The 20,018-nt window shown below is 36.2% G+C and overlaps 1 long non-coding RNA gene across 1 annotated transcript; it reads right to left on the reverse strand.

Annotated features, from left to right (window-relative positions):
• Window positions 1-1,696: 1,696 nt before the first annotated feature.
• Window positions 1,697-17,992, reverse strand: LOC131513474 (uncharacterized). The gene is made up of 2 exons (XR_009262600.1): window positions 17,786-17,992; window positions 1,697-1,886 (listed from the first exon to the last, which is right to left on the reverse strand). It is a non-coding gene; the product is annotated as an uncharacterized LOC131513474 (long non-coding RNA).
• Between the last annotated feature and the right edge of the window lie 2,026 nt (window positions 17,993-20,018).

Below are 20,018 nucleotides of genomic sequence, written 5' to 3' on the forward strand. Positions count from 1 at the left end.
ATACATTTATGTATTGCAATATTGCCATCTAAATACAGTGCTTTTATCTTAAAACCATGTTATATTTTAAGAATAGGCAAACAAAAATCCCATAAAAGAGAAAAAGAGCAAAGTGGGTGAAGAGTATATTAATAGGTTTAAAATATTGTAATTAGGTTAGTGGGTAATAGTATCATTATGTATGTACAAAATGTAAGGATTTATTTTTTAAGTTTATTTATTTTGAGAGAGAGAGAGAGAGAGAGAGAGAGAGAGAGAGAGAGAGTGCAGGGGAGGGCCAGAGAGAGAGAGGGAGAGAATACCAAGCAGGCTCTATGCTGTTAGTATGGAGCCCTATGCGGGGCTTGATCTCAGGAACCAGGAGATCACAATCTGAGCCGAAATCAAGAGTCAGACGTTTGAAGACTGAGCCTCTCAGGAGGCCCCAAAATGTAAGGATTTAAGTCATGATATTATTTTAAGACAGATCTATGATCAATGATTTCAATTGATTATTTAAAAAATATAAAAATTAAATATAAATTAAAATTAAATTAAATTACATATAAAAATTAAAAATTATATATACTTTTGAGATTTGAAATCATCTGGATTGTGCATCTTTTAATTGGTGTTAGTGATTTTTTTTTTAAGTTAGAGTTTTCTGCTTGGGAGTCTGTGTCCTCTAAAATCTAAGAATTGTGCACAGTAATAGATGCCATACTAGATAATGAAAATCAATAGCTGTGGTCTGCTTTAAGGAGTGTAGTGATTACTGACTGGCCTCATCCCCATGCTAGCCAGGAGCATGAGTCAAACATAAGATAATCAGACATGTTTCTTTTATACTCGTGTTTCTTTTCTTGTGATTAAGTATCTTTTGAAAATATTGCAGAAATTTCACTTTCACTGAAATGACTCTCCTATTTCAAAATGGACAAACTTAGAGGAAAAAAATTCAGGAAGAAAATGAAAGTAATATTTAAAAATTAAGGTTTTTTAGGAGGCAAAGGGTAATATAAGGAGAAATTCTCCTAAAAGTTTATTTGTAACATTTATTGGGTGCTAACACATTATTTAAATTAAATTTAAACTCTCCTTACTATTTTTAGAGAAATATGGTTTCAGTAAAACCTAATAGTCTATCCTAATAATGGCGACAGTACTCTCCAAACCTTACTACCTAACATTATTATATGTATTTAACTTTCAAGTTCTTTACAATTGTCAAAGGAGTCCCAATAAATTTTTAAAAATTCTGAATACGACAGAGCTATATGTTTACACAGCTACACGTTTATATATGTTTATACATAAAGCTGAAGTATAGGACTACATAGCTATAAAAACATAGATTGTACCCATTTTTGACTATGTCTGTATAAATGAGGCTCTTTCAGTGTAAGAGCAATCAGACTTCATGTCTTAACAAAAATAACAACAAAAAAACTTTGTATCTTTATTTGGTAATATTCAAACATATACCAAATTTTACAAGAGTCTCTCTCCTGCCAAACCATGCATTCCAATTTTTCAGTTAAGAGGCTGAATGAAAACAAACTACAAATAAACAGCCATTCAACCCAATTGATGCACTTAAATGGATCTCTGGGAATCATTTTGCCTAAAATATTCACATTACTCAGCTGTTTGTGGATCCTTAATTGCAATTTTCCTTTTTTAATTTTTAATTTTATAATTTTATGGTTTGCTGAGAGTAATTTAAAGTAAAACGAGTTGAGAGTATCCTCTTTATTTTCTCTTTGCAGTGTTCATTTGGCATTTACTATCTTCTCTGCCGGCTGACTAGGTGAGAGGGTTGCTGTTCTTGCCTTTGGGATCTTTTCCACTTGTGCATAGTCCAGGGCTCAGACTTCTCTATGCAGTATCCTCATGACCAGGAGACCCTGAGTATGGAGGAAAGATAAGAAACAGAACTTGCTGGTCAAAATGGGGGTTGGAACCATTGAGACTTTTTTTAAAAACGTCATTAATTTTGAGAGGGAGAGAGAGCACGTGTGCATGAGCAGGGGAAGGGCAGAGAGAGGAAGACAGAATCCCAAGCAGGCTCCCCACACTTAGCACTGAGCCCAGCTTGAACGCAGGAACCGTGAGATCATGACCTGAGCCAAAATCAAGAGTCGGATACTTAACTGGCTGAGCCACCCAGGTGCCCCAGGAATTTTTTTTAAGAAGTTATAAAAGATAAGGAACTATGTTTACCTGAAAAGTCTTAAAATTTGAAATAAAGTGAAATTTAATGGATCAGGATGCTAAAGAAATGCTCGTCCATAGGTATTTAGTGGGTTAAATATCACCTAGGTTATTGGAAATCTATTGATCTGAATATATAAATACCAAAGTTTAAGTTATTACCCAAAGAATTAAGTTCTACTTATACGCCAGTGAATTTCACAAGAGTGCTTTATAATGTGCAATTATAGAGGGCAAAAGAAATCTATTACTGGATAAATTATAGTGACTACATATCAACATGATAAAGAAACAGAACAAAGTCTATTAATTAGTAATAAAGGAGAGAATGTGATATATAAAACTATACTAGTTAGCTAGCTTAGTAACATACTTCCAATCTATAACCTTATCCTTCATCAGCCAAACTCAATAAACTTATCTCTACATTTCTACAAAAGAAACTTTAACTTAATGTGTGAAAGCCTTTAGTTCTTATCTTCTTCCTTTTTTGGGGGGTGAGGGAAGTAGATAGAGAGAATAGGTGTGCTTACATAATGCTAGCCAGCTCTAAACACCAACAGGCACTTTATATAAACAGGCACTTTATATAAAATATATAAAATATTATTATTCATACATGTTGTTGATTACTTGTCATTCTTACATTTCTTACATATAAGCTTAAATAAATTTTCTAGTTAAGCTTATTACAGTTTCTTCTTGTCCTTTATTAAGAGACTTTAGAGACTTTCTCAGGGTTTTCAGAGTCTCAGGTAGAGTGCAATAGCTATCAACTTACTAGCTTTCTCACATGTGACATATTTTGGTTTCTTCTTTTAGGTGGCCAAAAAGCTGAAATAGAACAGTTGATCTTTGGGGGTAAACTTATCTCTCAACTTGGAATTTCTGCCACCGAGATCTCCAGTGAGATGGTTCCACACAAATTAATCTCCCTGACCTCTTCCCTTAGAATTATATTCCACTAATCATGAATCTCAGTGGGGACTGTTTCAGCAGAAAGATTAAAAACACATAAATGAAAGAAATGGTTAAAGGTGCAGTTAGCTTTGTGTCTAAAGCATCAAATAATTTTTTAAAGTCAAATTATCTTCCATTTTTTTTTTTTTGCAATTCATTTGTCTCACCACAAATTTATTGTGCTATAATCAGGTTGTTGAATAGCCAAAAATCAAAGCTGCAGATAAGTTACATTCTGTAGGTTATTTGCTGACAATTAAAACATACAACCAACTTTCAGCTATATTAAGACTCAAGAAGATAATGAGTGTCATTATTAAAAGTGTTTCCAAGTTAGAATATTTAATACTGCCCATAACCGCATTGCTGACTTTATTTCTATTATAAATGCACACTCAACATGTTTTCAATAAGTTAGCATTTGGGGTTTTCTGGGCACATAGCATTGTACTTACCACACTACCTCTGCAGCCAACCTCATATTTGAAATATCAATCTCTCTCATAAGAATGGCTTTATTCCTGCTGTTGAGGTCTTCATTTTTTATTTATCCGTTTTAATAAGCTCATGAATAGTTCGACTTGGCCTTTGCTTAATATCTCTCTAACCTGGCTTTGGACTGCCTTCTCCTATGCACTAATGGAATAACCATCTCCCCCCACCCCCACCCCATCCCTGTGTTTAAACAATGAAAACCATAGGAAAGCTTGAAAGTTGAAAGATAAAAATTCTGAAAGGCCTAGGAAGAATCATACATTTGCAGACATGCGAATTATACATTCACAAACATACAAGGCTCCAGTCAATAGTGGAGTGATAAGTGAACTACTTATCAGATGAGAATTTTGCTTTAAGAACTCAAAACTTAATGGAAAAAAGATCAATTATTTGGATTTCCCTTCCCGGCACATTTAGACATGCATCTCTGTTGCCCTGACATTTCCAAAGTCTTAAAGACAGGATGATGTGTCATGTTCTCATTGCCTTCTCTGATCTCTCTTGAGGTTACATGTGGATCCCGTCCAAGATTCATAACTGTACATGTGTTCATTTAACAGTGCAGCAAGTTTGTGGTCAATGGACCTACACATGTATCTGAAACGATCAGTAAGTCTGGAGAGGCTACTATGTAATTACAGAAAATGTCTTCCTACAAGTCACCTATGCCTCTCGTGTTCCAACGATGTTGACTATAATATTAAGACTGTTTGAAAATAAATGCAATGGGAAAATCAAAACTTCCTATTCACGTGGTCTCCTTTAACCTTTAATTAAACTATTAAGATGGGAAATGCAGTCTTATTAACAAAACTGTCTTATAAACAGAACATTCTACTAAGGGACTATATTATCAGGAAACAGTCCAGCTTTCTTTCAGCCTCAGGATATTACCTTCAGATATTCTGAGAAATAAGTTAAAATTTAAAAATTATCATGAGATTTATAAATAAGAATATCAATGGGATCATCTGGAGAAATTTGGGCACAAAGGATCAAAAAAAGCTGTCGATCATCTCTTCCCAGATTAGTTTAAATTCCCCCCACCCCCAAAACACAGAGAGTTTCATATGACAAATAAAAAGCAGAATCAGACCTAGAAATACAGAAAACAAACTGACACTTGCCAGAAAGAAAGAGGGAGGAAGATGGGCAAAATGGGTGAAGGGGAGTGGGAAATACAGGCTTCCAGTTATGGAATGAATAAGGCACAGGAATAAAAGACACAGGTAGGGAATATAGTTGATGATACTGTAACAATGTTGCATGGTGACAGATGGTAACTACACTTGTGGCAAACATAGCATAACATATAGAGAAGTTGAATCACTATATTGTAAACCTAAACTAATGTAACATTGTGTGTCAACTATACTCAAATCACAAAATTAAGAAAAAACGGGGGAAGTTTTTTTTGTTTTGTTTTATTTTAATTAGTATTTATTCTTTTTTTTAATTTTTAATGTTTATTTATTATTTTGAGAGAGAGAGTGTGTGTAGTGGGGAAGGGGCAGAGAGAGGGAGACACAGAATCTGAAACAGGCTCCAGGCTCTGAGCTGTCAGCACAGAGCCTGATGTGGGGCTCGAACCCATGGACTGCAGACCACAGGATGAGGACCTGAGCTGAAGTCAGATGCTTAACTGACTGAGCCACCCAGGCGCCCCTTAATTAGTACTTATTCTAATATGAACTTCAGTAAATTCACCTATAGAGTGCTCTTTTTGAACATAGTCTCACTGAGTAAACAGGATAATTGATTAATTTTACTTTCAACCAAGACTTCTTTAACCTTCTTTAGCTATAGATTCTACTTTTATCACATTTTGTTTGCAAACAGGCAATATAAAATAATTTTTAATTAATTTATAAAGAATGTATAAGAAGCTAACATCTGTATCTTTTGGAATATAGGTGTTTTTTGGTCAAAATAAACATTGTTCAATGCCGTGTTCCTTCTATATTACTGGGTGTTTTTATATACTCTAATGATTTTTGTGGCTATCTTTAATGTTAACCATAGTTTATCTCTAGTTTTGACTATATCTCTGGATTAAGAACTCATCTATATCCAACTTCCTCCTGGATGTTCTAACTTATCCAATCCTGGATGCGTCATCTTCCCACACCTAAACTAGCTCCTGCCCCATTAGAACTGTAATCCACAAATTAGACACATATAACTCAATTGTGATTACTTACCCTTTTTATTTTTTATATAACAAATTAATCTTTATATTATGTGGGATTATCACTTGCTTGTGTCTGGCCAATTATTAAAATTTGTGTTTATAATTGTTATAATTGATGGGGCGCCTTGGTGGCACAGTTGGTTAAGTGCCTGACTTCAGCTCAGGTCAAGATCTGACAGTTCTTGAGTTCCAGCCCCACCTGGGGCTCTCTGCTGTCAACACAGAGCTCTCCTCAGATCCTCTGTCTCCCTGTCTCTCTGCCCCTCCCCCGCTTGCACGTGCACTGTGCATACTGTCTCTCTCTCTCTCAGAAATAAACGTATACAAAATTAAAATTGTTATTATTGTTATTTTGTGTAGTTCTTGTTATTCAAGTAATTCCATGTTTCTATGCCTCGCTGGAGATAATTCCCCTAAATGAAATGCTGTTTCAATTCTCTTCAACTGATTGTTAAGGAATGCAGGGTTGAAACCAAAGCTAATTCAAACTCAGTCACTAATGTACTGTATGGCTCTTGAAATTTTGTTCATTCTGTTTTAGCCTGGTGGCCACATCTGTTAAGTGGGTAGTTTTAAAAAGGAAATAGATATATACCTCATGGGTTTTTTTTTTTAAGGATCAAATTAGATAGTACATATGGGATATTCAGAAAAATAATCAACATACAGTAAGCAATTAGAAAGTTTATTTTATTAATATTATTGGCCCCAGTTAAGTATTATCTCCACCATGGGTCCTTCCATGAATCCTCAGTATCCATTACACTGCTCCTTTTATCCTACAGGCTCCCATATGATCTTATGTTCATTTCTTACATCTCTTACAGTATATTAGACTCTCCTCTTCACAGGGCACTGTACTATAAATACCTCTGGAGCAATGATTTTTTCCTAGTCATCTATGGGTACATTCAGCATAACTCCTAGTACAAAATGAGCATTCGATACATTTTTGTTGAACATAATTGCATAACCACAAAGTAATCAAGAGATTTTGAGCAATCTTATTAATAATCAAAAAATGAATAAATGAATGAATGAATGAGCAAATGAACATTTATTAGATATTTCTTGTGACAGGCACTGTGCTAGATATATATCAAAGGAAATATAGTAATCTTGTGACATAATGATTATCATCTCCAATTTACAAGTGAGATCATTGAGATTCGAAGAGTTTATATGGCCACATCATGTTGCCAGTAAGAGTTATAAATCAAATTGCAATTTTCAGCTCCAAATTGAAATATCATTTTATGAAAAATATAGAGTTATATATTAAAATCAAATTATTGGTAAAATTGGTAATTTCTGCTTTACTTTGGATCAGGATTTTTTATCCTAAGTCTGAGGATAGCCTTTGAAAGGTCCATAAATCTTCTATGAGCCCATGTACAATTGTGTGTATGTGCAATTTGCTGGGAATAGCATCCATGGCTTTTATCATACTCTCAAAATAATTTATGACCTGAAAAGTGTTATGAAGCAATGTTCTAGATGATAGTTCTTCATTACTCAAAATATTTGATTAAACAGTACGCTTTATTTTTTACTATTATTTATTCACCATCATCAGCTTGTATGTATAACTCGTGTTCAATGATAAGAGAATATGAGTAATATGCCTAATTTTCCACTTCATAAATACAAAAAAAACTAATTAATTTGACACCACTTTTTGAGAGGGATATTCAGTCATAATGTTTCTTGACCTACTAAACAATTGTAACTTTCACAGTAAATGCCTATTCCACTTAAATAAGCCAGCTAATTTTTAAGAATCACTATTCACATAAAAAGATGTGTTAATTACATACCATACTATTTATTAAGACGTGCCCCAAAGAAATTTATTTGACAATGCTGTTAGTTATTATTTACTATATACTTTGGTAAAGATTGTCATCTGATTCAAAAAAACATTTTAATGAAGAAGGCTTACCTAGCTGGCCTCAAAGTTCCCTTCCAATATGGTAACCCTTTAACTTCTTGATTCATGTGAATAATTCAGACTTTTTATTTTTTAAAAAACCCTATAACTTAAATAAATCACCAATGTGCCCCTAACAAAATCTAAGAAAAATAATACCATATGCTTTTTCAACGAAATGAGCCCATCCTTGGCTGAGACTCCATATGTTCATTTATTTGTCCATCATCTAGCCTTAACTGATTCCTTTACACATCTCTTCCCTTTTGCACGTTTGAGACATCAGCAATGTTCAGTGATATCTCTTTTCAAATATTCCTCTGCCTTAGAGGGTTCACTGTCATAGGTAATGTGTGTTAGGGTCCCATGCATTTCCAACTTCCTTTTACCTTGTCGTCCTGTTATAGGTGCTGAACAGCTTAAAAACCAAATTTCCAGACTCCCTTGCACATTAGGGACTGGGAAACTATCCAATTCCCCCAAGACGAGGAACCCACACAGAAGACCTGGAAGCAGATGGAAGCCTGGTGAGCATCTGTAGCTCAAAAGTGCACTGAGCCTCCTGATGAGAAGGTGATGGAGCCATTTGGTTCTTCTGGGGTGGCTGCAATGTAGTGTTTTGGCCTCCACTTTCAGAATCATAGGTGACAAGTGGCAGGTTGTTAAGGCAGTGGTACACCCTCGAACGTCTCTGCTTAATGTGCCCATCTTAGCTTGCACCTGGATGTAAATTACCTCACTACTTCCTTACTGAGAAAATCGCACTGTGAAAATAATTGTCAGCTTAACTAAATAGTGTGCCTAGCAACACAGTTCATTTGCAATCTGGTGCAAGCCCTTTTTCTCATCCCAGACTAGTAACAGTATGTGGATCAGCAGCAGGTACTGACTATACCTTAAGTAGCAATACCTAGGTTGTTAGACAATTTCCCGAGTTGTTTTTTTTTTTTTTCTGTGTAGCTTTGAGCTATAATAATGCCTTAACCCGATTCATTGAGTCTTCTAAAGATTCTGTGAACTACATAGCCCTTATTTCCCTTATATTAGCTACAGTGAAGTTTGTTTTCTCCAACTAATATGGTTCTCACATAAGAATTTGTCCCTGAAAATATTATGCAGTGATCAGGGAGACATCTGACTTTAAGTCAGATTTATTTGTAATACAGGCTTCAGCCTGCATTTTGCTTGCACATTTTAGGTCTTGGCTTCCTTTAACAAATCCTACATTTCCTACTATGGTTACCTCAACTTAATATTTCTTTTCTTACTGCAAATAACTCTTTGAAGAATACTGAGTTCTCAAATTTCCATTGTGATTTTTTACTTTTAGTCTATCCTATCTTGCCTGACTCTATACACATTTTTTAAAACTTGGTAGTGGCAATTGTTTAATAATTATATGTAAAATAACAATAGGTAGCACTTGTTAAGTATTACATTCATATGACACTATTCACATCCAAAGAATACATAATATGTGTCCAAAAGAATAACAAATTATATACCTTCAAAGTGAGCTAGGGGAACATAAAAGCCTAGAAAAGGTCAGATGCTCTTAAATGAGCTAACCAAAGACAAATTGGGATTTCCCTGAAGTCATTTTGCAAGCAAATTCACTAAACAGTTTTCTCTTTCCTACTGTGAGCAGTAAAAGCCTGTGACTTCCTAGGGCTTTATCCAACTTACAGAATTTTACATTCTGACTTTTTCAATAAAATATATCTGAAGTTGTTATTATTGGAAACACTCTCCCATGGTTACAGGTCACTCTTTCTCTGATGGAACTCCACTGGGATTCATGAGGACTTTCTAGAAAAGTCTACCTTCGAGTTATTTTATTAAGGATGTAGGCGCAAATTGGATATCAAAAGTCATTGACCTGCAGTAAAAAAGTCCAGAACATTTTGGTTATAAAAAGAGAATTGAGGGGCACCTGGGTGGCTCAGTCGGTTAAGCATCCAACTCTTGATTTCAGCTCAGGTCATGATCTCACAGTTGTGAAATCGAGCCCCACATTGGGCTCTGTGCTGGGCACGGAGTCTGCTTCAGATTCTCTCTCCCTCTCCGTCTCTCCCCCACTTGTGCGCATGTGCGCATGCATGCATTCTTTATCTCTCTAAAAAATTGTTTAAAAAAGAGAGAATTGATCACATTACAAAAATGTTAACTAGGAACGAAAACTAAAAGGACAATTATGAGTGAAAAGGAGTCTAAATGTCATACAAGACGCTGAACTAGTCATAGCCTTTCTATAAAAACTAAGCCTAAAAGAACTTCCCTGCTCCCTCAAAAGCGATTATAAGGTTTTGTAAAATTTAAAATATTTTTTAATTTTAAAGAAAACATTGTTGAAAACACAAATAACTTAGATTTGAATAAAATAAAAAGTAACGTCTCCTCGCCACTTCTCTTCCACTCCCCCAACAAGTAGGGACGTCTCTTTTTAGCCATTTCCTACTGTGAGAATACAGAATACCAAATATGCCATGTACTCCCCTACATATCTCAGCCTCCTTATAGTTAGGCAAGTCCATTTCAGTAATTATGTCTATAAAATTTGAGGAGAAATGATATTTGTCCCTTCTAAGCAAAGACAGTGCTCAAAGCCCTGTATAGTTCTCAAGTTCCCTTATTCTCCTACTGGGTCAACCAGCAAACTTCTGTCCAGGCAGTAGAGAAGATGACTGAAGGGGTCAGGATCACTGAGTCACTGGAGAGGACAGTTACCCTGGTAATAAAGTCTGCCACACTCGCAATGAACCTGTGCCAGTAAACCATCAAATTCTTGCTCTAAATCACTGAGATTTAAAGATTGTACCTTACCACAGAAAAATCCTTCTGACCTGGCTAATGCACCCATGCAAATAAACATACATTTAGAGATAAGTAAGAGTATGTGGAAATGCTTTCACTTTGATTTATTCAAAATTGATTTGATAGTATAAATACTAATTTAGAACTTGTTTTCACAAACACAGTATCTTTTGGTCATCCCAAGGAAAATTGATATTAACCAAGCATGTAATAAGCAACCAACACTCAGAACAAATATTTACTTCCATAATGGATGAATACTTACAACTAACCTATACAATCTATTCAGTCAAATGATGACCTGTGATAATGTTGATAATCAAGGACTATTTTATAGTTTCTATAGTAAATTATATTGAAATAAGTATGGTAACTCACAATATACTTCAAGTTTATTTGAAAGATCTGTTTTCTGCATTTAAGGTCACCATTAAAATGTCATTCTTCCGAGCATACTTGCTTTGTGTAGAAAAAGTTTCCAGCCAAAATATTTTGTTTTGGTTTATGCCAGGTGCTAGTTAGGGTGAGTTTTGTTCCCAAATCATCTCACATATACAGGTATGCAAAAGTGACAGAGGGTAAAAATGAGAAGATATTAGGACTTAGAGGCCCAATCATCACACACACACACACACACACACAACCCTTGCCTGTCCCCAAATTTAAAAATCTAATCATATGCATTGAGATTGTTCTCATTGGTTCCTATTTCAGTGAATACAATCACAACTGAAGAACACCAATGACTATTTCTATTCCCAAATCTTGGGCTGTCCACATGGTGAGAATCTAAGGATTGTGTTCAATTAAATGTGAATGGATTTTGTTGAATTATGTGGGGATGCTTGATAGGTTTATCTGCAAATCACTGTTAGCTCTATAGTTAACTGGGCTAGGCCAGTAACTTTTTCTCTTTCCACACAAGTTACTCTTTTAAAGCAAAAGTCAGAAGCAAAATTCACAAGGTCACCGGATCAACCAGTTTGGTAAAGTGGCAGCCTTTATACCTGCCATTCAAGTAATTTCAACAAACATTAGTGTAATTGCTAGCATGGGCTTGACCTTGAAAAAGAGGTAGCTTGAGGATTATCTGGTGTATTGCTCAATACACTCTGCATTGTCAAGCCACCCAGACTTTAAAAGCAGCAGGATGTTACAGTGTTGTTTTCATATCCTGTTTTTAGGGTGATCAAACATGCCACAGAAGGGGCTCGGAGAGTCTTGTTTCTTTGCTACATTATACCCCAAGTATGATTACTCTATTCCATTGACTATATTTTAGAGCTCTCGTCTGTTCCGTAAGTTTGGAATGGGCTACAGTCCTGCCAACACAAAACATTTACTTTCTCTACATTCATACAATAGAAATTGTGGCCAACTTACCACACTTTCTAAAAACTTCCTAAATAGGAAAATCCTATTCAAAGAAATAAAGGACTAAGCCACATAAAAACAAACTTTCTCCCTTGTGGAGAGGAAGGGTGAATGAGGACCTAAAGCGTCAACCAAGTAGATTTATTCAAACAAAGTGACTTTTTCACTGCACTCACCTGAGGCAATTCACAGGTTCCAGCAGGAACTATCAATTAACTTAACTGACAGCAACTTCAGTCTATTTACCATTTAAGACTTAGACCCTTTTGTTAGAAGAAAAAGCACACTTCCTCCATGGCTTTGTAATCACTTAAGACTACAAAGTTCTACAAAGCAAATTTACAAAGAGAACCATGAACAATAACATGACATTATACTTTATTTACTTTCATATGCCCAGCATAGAATTTGCTTGCCATTTTTTATAATGCAATTAGTTGCCACAATTACTGTGTAAGAAGGGGTCAGGGCTGGTTTCAAGCAGAAGTGAATAAACCTTCACTATTTGAATTATCACTCAGGTTCCAGCTACATTGCCAACACCTGAGAGCTTGTTAGTTATGCAGAATATCTGGCCCGGCCCGGCCCAGACCTAATAAATGAAAATTTGCATTATAACAAGATCACCAGGTTGTTTACAAGTCATGTTAACATTGGAGAAACACTAGATGAAACAACTTCGAGGTGGTTTCTCCGTAAGGGACCTGCTTTTGAATTTATTGGTTCTGTGACTTAAGTTCTCATAAAAGACTACTCTGAAGTGCATTCATTAACTCAAGATATGGGCACTTACTGTATACCAAACTTCTCAATGCAAAAAACTGTTGCTTTAGTGTAGCCAAGAGCTTCAATCCTCGTGTCCTTGAGCAAGTGAAGCACATAATTTCTACAGAAAATTTTGGTGCATCATCCTTGCTAATTCTTTGGTGAAGCAGCATAATTTAAACAAATACTGGGGCTTTGCATCCAAGAATTACATATTGATGGCTACATATTACATTAAACCTTTGTTCTTTACCTATTCAGAATGGGTGAAATGGTGGTATTACCTAAATGGTCATTAATAAATGAGTATTTTACCTACTTAGTATTAGTATTATTTAGAATAATCTTTTTCTCTGGTTATGTATTTCCAGGGTAATCCCTGGAAAAGAAGCATAAAAACATGTAATCAGTCACAGAGCACTTAATAAGAAAATAATTACAAAATTACATTTCATAGAGAAAAGTATTAGTTCTACGGCAAAACAAGTAGTTGCATAAATTGTGAGTTATCTGTCACTTTTATTTTTTTTTTTTAAATTTTTTTTTTCAACGTTTTTTATTTATTTTTGGGACAGAGAGAGACAGAGCATGAACGGGGGAGGGGCAGAGAGAGAGGGAGACACAGAATCGGAAACAGGCTCCAGGCTCCGAGCCATCAGCCCAGAGCCTGACGCGGGGCTCAAACTCACGGACCGCGAGATCGTGACCTGGCCGAAGTCGGACGCTTAACCGACTGCGCCACCCAGGCGCCCCTATCTGTCACTTTTAAACATCAGTCTTATATTTCTAAAAGTAAGTCCCATTGCTCAGTCAGACCCATAAGAGAAACTAGAACAAATCAGTGATGTTATTTACTAACTTTAACTACATGGCACACAGAATTTCTGTGGTGTTGTTAATATTTCAATTAGTACTTTTAAATATTTAGTAATGAGCGAATTCATTCATCATTCTCAGGGTCTAACTCCAAGAAGAATAAAAATAGCATATGTCAGAAAAAAAAGAGAAATCGTTGTCTATCATGTGATATATTTTATACATGCATATTCATACATATGCATGGATATACATAGATTTATATACATACATACAGTGTGCATACAAACACAGTATCCTGAGTGAGTACATTGATGATTATGTTGGTAATAAATAGAAGACTAAAAATATTTAAAATTATGCATCCCAGATAGAGAATTAGAATATATATGAATGAGAGCTTCTGGAAGAGCCTTTCTTTTCCCACATCTGCTAGGTATGCCCATGGATGTTTCCTTTATTCCCATTATTTGATCCTCAAGATTCCCACTTTGTTTCTTTTTTTTTTTTAATTTTTGACAGAGAGAGAGAGACAGAGCATGAGCAGGGGAGGGGCAGAGAGAGAGGGAGACACAGAATCTGAAGCAGGCTCCAGGCTCTGAACTGACAGCACAGAGCCTGATGTGGGGCTCTAACTCACAGACCGTGAGATCATGACCTGAGCTGAAGTCGGACCCTCAACCGACTGAGCCACCCAGGTACTCCCCTACTTTGTTTCAAATCCTCTACCAAGTTTACGATTTCAGCAACCGTGCATTGAGCATCTACTACAAATCCAGGAGGAACTCTCTAAACACTGATGGAGCAAGGCTTTGTCACATAATTAGCTAGGTGCTCGCCTAGACTCAGCTATCAAATATGTTCGCACAAATGGGAGAACAGTGGTCTGAAAATCATGGTTGAATTTGGTGGCAGTGTATTTGTAATACACGAATATGGGTTTGGTGGTGAGAAGAAAAACATTTCCACAAATTTAAGAAAAGATGGATTGTTCTGTAGCCGCGGTGACAAGGAGCCACTAACTAAGCATCTACAGAGGATGTCATGAACGTTTGTCAATGCCCGTACTCGACCCTTCCCCCAAATCCTATGAGATCAGTCCTCTGCTCTGCCCAGAGAGGCCATGCCTGACCAGAACAGCTCTCCCACAATAAGTGAAGCCTTGTGCTTTTTATTGTAGTTATTGGGCAATGGTGTCATCATCTTTTCACAATGCGTAGCATACCTAGTAAGAAGAGAAAGGCACCCTGACTGCCCAGTTTCTCCATAGCAGAGAGTCCCATAATGCTCTCTGATTGAATGAAGGAATCCCCTCAAAGTGTGTTATCAGCAATGTGGAGCATCTTCTGGGAGCTTGTTAGAAATGCAAATTCTTCAGTCATTCTCAGACTTGTTGGACTGGGAATCTCTTTAAAAAGCTCTTGTAAAGTTTAAGAAGCACTGAAATGAGGTACAGAGCCTAAGTATTATTGATCCAAAATTCAAATCCCTGAAATACCACCTCCTAAATATTTGACCTTGGGTAATTTACTCAACAGTTCTGTGCTTTGGCTTCCTAAATAATTAGTAGAAAGTACAGTACTTCTAAGGTTATTGTGAACAGTAAAGGACATAATGATTTTAAAGTGTTTAACCTGGCATGTCGCAAGTGCTATATAATCTCTAGCTATTTTGTTATATTTATTATTAGTTATTAAATCCATTCATGTGTAACTTCAAAAATTCACTCTAACTATATTCAAGTATATGCAAATTATTTACAAGGAAAGTAGCATTTTGTATAGCTACTTACTCTGATAATCAGCTGCAGCTTAATTTAGAGAATCATGTAAACAAATGCGAATAACAAAAGCCAAAAGGTAAACTATCTTGACCTGAGATTACCATCCATCATGCGTGATGCAGACCAGTGCTTCTCAAATTAGCCATGGTAAAAATCAGTTTTTATTCCTTTTTTTTTTTTTCCCTCCAGTCTATCTTAGACCGGTCTAACTAGGCAGCTTGAACTACAAGTGACTCACACAGAAGTTAAACCAAATAGGAACCGGTCTATACCTTTTTCAATGAGATGAGTCCACTGATTTTTGTGTTTGTATGTCATGAGCAATGCCAAACTGTCATGAAACTTTACAAATTCTCACTCTCAATTTTTGTGACTATTTCACCAGTGATTAGGAATCTACAGTTTATAGACCACAATTCGAATAGCAGTAAAATAGACAATAAAGATAGCTGAGCTCCGACAGCAAATGTTTTCTTCTTTTTCCATATTGTTAACTAACACATACGTGCATGTAGAGAGTTTTCATTCAAAATTATGTAAAAATGAATAAGTTTTTAAAGTTCATAACATTACACTCTTCTTCACATGAGTAGTTCACGATTAAAATGAATTCTTTCTCAAACTCTGAACATTAAGTATACCACCGTAGTATGGAGTACTTGGTTTAGAAAATTAAAATAATTTCAGGACACTTGCAATCGAAAGCAACAATGTGTGAATGTGTGATACACAGTGTGAATATCTGAGGACTGTGAACAATAGTTATATTTATTAAACCAAAAGCAGGTTCTACTATCTTCATGTTTTAGCCACCCACAGCTTTGACAAGTCATTTTTTTATTTAAAAAATTTTTAACTTTTTTTTTTTATTTAAAAAGTCAGTAAGGGGGCTCCTGGGTGGCTCAGTCCATTGAGCATCCAACTTCAGCTCAGTCATGATCTCGCGGTTTGTGAGTTCGAGCCCCACGTCGGGCTCTGGGATGACAGCTCAGAACCCGGAGCCTGCTTCGGATTCTGAGTTTCCCTCTCTCTCTCTCTGCCTTGCCCCTGCTCACACTCTGTCTCTCTCTGTCTCTCAATAATAAATAAACTTAAAAAAAAAGTCAGTCAGAGAAAGACAGATACCATATGTTTTCACTCATATGTGGATCTTGAGAAACTTAACAGAAGACCATGGGAGAGGGGAAGGGGGGAAAAAAAGATTACAGAGAGGGAGGGAGGCAAACCGTAAGGGACTTTTGGATGCTGAGAGCAAACTGAGGGTTGACAGGGGTGCAGGAGAGGAGAAAGTGGGTGAAGGGCATTGAGGAGGGCACCTGTTGGGATGAGCACTGGGTGTTGTATGGAAACCAATTTGACAATAAATTATATAAAAAAATAAATAAATAAATTTTTTAATCTTTATTTATTTTTGAGAGAGAGAGAGACAGAGTGCGAGCAGGGAATGAATAGAGAGAGAAGGAGACACAGAATCCGAAGCAGGCTCCAGGCTCTGAGCTGTCAGCACAGAGCCCGATGCAGGGCTCAAACTCATGAGCCGTGAGATCATGACTTGAGCTGAAGTCAGATGCTTAACCGACTGAGCCACCAAGCCACACAATTCATTTTTGAAGTATTCATTGTGTGTGTGTGCGCGTGTACTTCAAAAATGTTTGCAAGGGTTTTTTTTAGATATAATTGACATATAATATCATGTAAGATTAAGGTGTACAATGTGATGATTTGAGAGATATATACTGTGAGCTGATGACCACAGTTAGGCTGGTTAACACTTCTATTACCTCACATAATTCTCCTTTTGTGTGTGTGGTGAGAATATTTAAGATCTCCTCTCAGCAACCTTTAAGGATTTGATACAGTATTGTTAAATAGTTACCATTTATCTTATAACTGGAAGTTTATATTCTTTGACTAATGTCTCTCCTTTTTCCCCAACATCTGGTTCCTGGTAATCACCATCCTACTCTGTTTCTATGACTTCGGGTTTTTTAGATTTCATATAAAAGTGAGATCATACAGTATTTCTCTTTTCCTGTCAGACTTGTTTCACTTAGCATCATGCCCTCAAATTCTATCCATATTGTCATGAATGGCAGGATTTCCTTCTTTTTGAAGTGTTCATTATTTCAGAAGATTTGTTTTTAATTTGACATTTAAATGTGTCTTGAAAATTCTAATGTATAAATGGTAAAGTCAGTTTCAAATGAGAAAGTATCCAATTTATTTATAATGTAAAATAATAATTATAATTATCAATTATAACTTAACTATAAGCCATAATAAAAAGCATGTTGTATTTTATTGATATTTATTATTAAGGATGTTGTCATGTTATAAATTAATATGTTGATATAATAAATACTTTTATTAAATAATGGCTTGAGTCTATAATTTAAAATGACAGATCAAATTCTGTCTATCCTTTGAAGCTAGCGATTCTGGCAACATGGCCATTACTTACTTGGCAAAGGATGATAAGAGGAGTGTGATTAGTGGCCTCAGTACCTTTCCACAGCAATATAGGTATTCAGAATTCTTTGAACAGTCGCTGGAATTTTATGCCAACCACTGTAGGTATCATTCCTTACTATAAGCCCATTGCTGAGTGTTCACCACTTTCCAACATTTTAAACCAACAACGTCTATAAAACTTAGACCTCTAGGGGTGCCTGGGTGGCTCAGTCTGTTAAGCATCTGATTCTTAATTTTGGCTTGGGTCATCATCTCACGGTTATGATCTCACAATAGTGAGACTAGGCTCTGCACTTGGTGTGGAGCCTGCTTAAGATAGCCAAGTTATGGAAAGAGCCCAAATGTCCATCTACCGATGAATGGATAAAGAAGATGTGGTATATATATACTATATATATATATATATATATATAGTATATATATACACATATACACACACACATACACACACATACACACACACACACACACACACACACACAATGGAATACTACTCTGCAATGAAAAAAGAATGAAATCTTGCCATTTGTAACAATGTGGATGGAAATAGAGGTTATTATGCTAAGTGAAGTAAGTCAGTCAGAGAAAGACATATCATATGATTTCATTCATATGTGGAATTTGAGAAATTCAACAGATGTACATAGGGGAAGGGAAAGAAAAATAAGATAAAAACAGAAAGGGAGGCAAACCGTAAGAGACTCTTAAATTCAGAGAACAAACTGAGGGTTGTTGGAGGGGAGATGGGTGGGGGATGGGCTAAATGGGTGATGGGCATTAAGACAGGCACTTTTCTAGATGAACACTGGGTGTCATATGAAGAGATGAATCACTGGGTTTTACTTCTGAAGCCAAGATTACACCATATGTTAACTAACCTGAGTTAAAACAAGCAAACAAACAAACAAACAGAAAAATCAGATTCTCTCCCTCTCTCTCTGACCCTCATACATGCTGTCTCTCTTTCTCTCCCTCAAAAACAAACAAACAAACACACTTAGACCTCTAAATTCATTCATTTAAAAATATTGGGTATCTTTATTTTTTTCCTCTGCTGCTCTATATACTCTTTTGTTTTAAGGTATATATTCCTGGACATAATCATCTCAGTATGAATAGAGAGCCCAATTGAAAAATACTTCCTTTATTTAAAATAAAATCATGAAAGGACAGATAGTAACATTGAGCTCTCGTGAAATCACAAATATTACTCTGTAATACTGTGTTCTTAAGAGTTCACTGGGCCTATTCACCAGCATATATTCTTGAATTAAATTGATTGTATCATTAAAATTATGATTTTCTGTACCTTATAACTTTTAATGGCCACATTAATCCCTAAAATAGTGTATATGAATATGACCTTTATTTTCCCCTAATTGAATGAACTTTGTCTTTATTTCTGCTGATTCTGAGAAATTGAATCTTGCTAATTCATGAACACAGTTGCCACCAGTTTAACCCTCTGTCTTTAGTCTTTTAAAATGTGTCTGCTTTCAGAGCCTTCTCTTTTCTTTTTCTTCCCTTGTTCATTGAAACGATCTCATTCGGCAGGACTTTTCTTTTATCCTGGCATCAGGAGATGACAGTCTTGTCTGAGAGCCACACTATGGCTGCCCTCTTCGATGGCTGGTTGAATTAACCAAAACAGGGGAGATGGTACCACGGGCCCAAAATCGCAGTGCTTAAAGCAACAGAACTTGCTTTCTCATGTTATGGGATCACAGTGGGTCCACAGATGGCTTTGCCCAAGTGTCTTACCACTAACTTTGCCCCTTAATGACCCAGGTTGACGGAGCCTCCATCGTCTTATGATGGTGACATTTAAACATGTTTTCACAGTTGCCAAGGCGGGGAAGAGAGAGAGATTCACACACACTAGCAATAAATGCTTCCTCTACAGGGACACACATTACCAATTGTCACATTTCAATGGCCAATTGCCATGTTTAACTTCAAAATGTAATCTTTCCCAGTGGCCTGAAGGGGAAGAGAACCAAATATCAGTGAGTAACGGGTCTGGTACAGGAGTCCTACTAGACTTTTAGAAGTCATTTTCTGTCTTTGTCACAGCCTTTGCTGAAGCAGAAACACGTCCCGTCACACTGTGCTGTCCTCCACTATGCTCACACACAGCATTCTCAGGAACTCTCCACATTGTCCTAGGGCCCATTTGCTGGGACTCCTTCCCCAGTCTCTGCCGCTTTGCCACTCGGTCACCT

Source organism: Neofelis nebulosa, chromosome 6, assembly GCF_028018385.1.
Source record: "Neofelis nebulosa isolate mNeoNeb1 chromosome 6, mNeoNeb1.pri, whole genome shotgun sequence".
Classification (NCBI taxonomy): domain Eukaryota; kingdom Metazoa; phylum Chordata; class Mammalia; order Carnivora; family Felidae; genus Neofelis; species Neofelis nebulosa.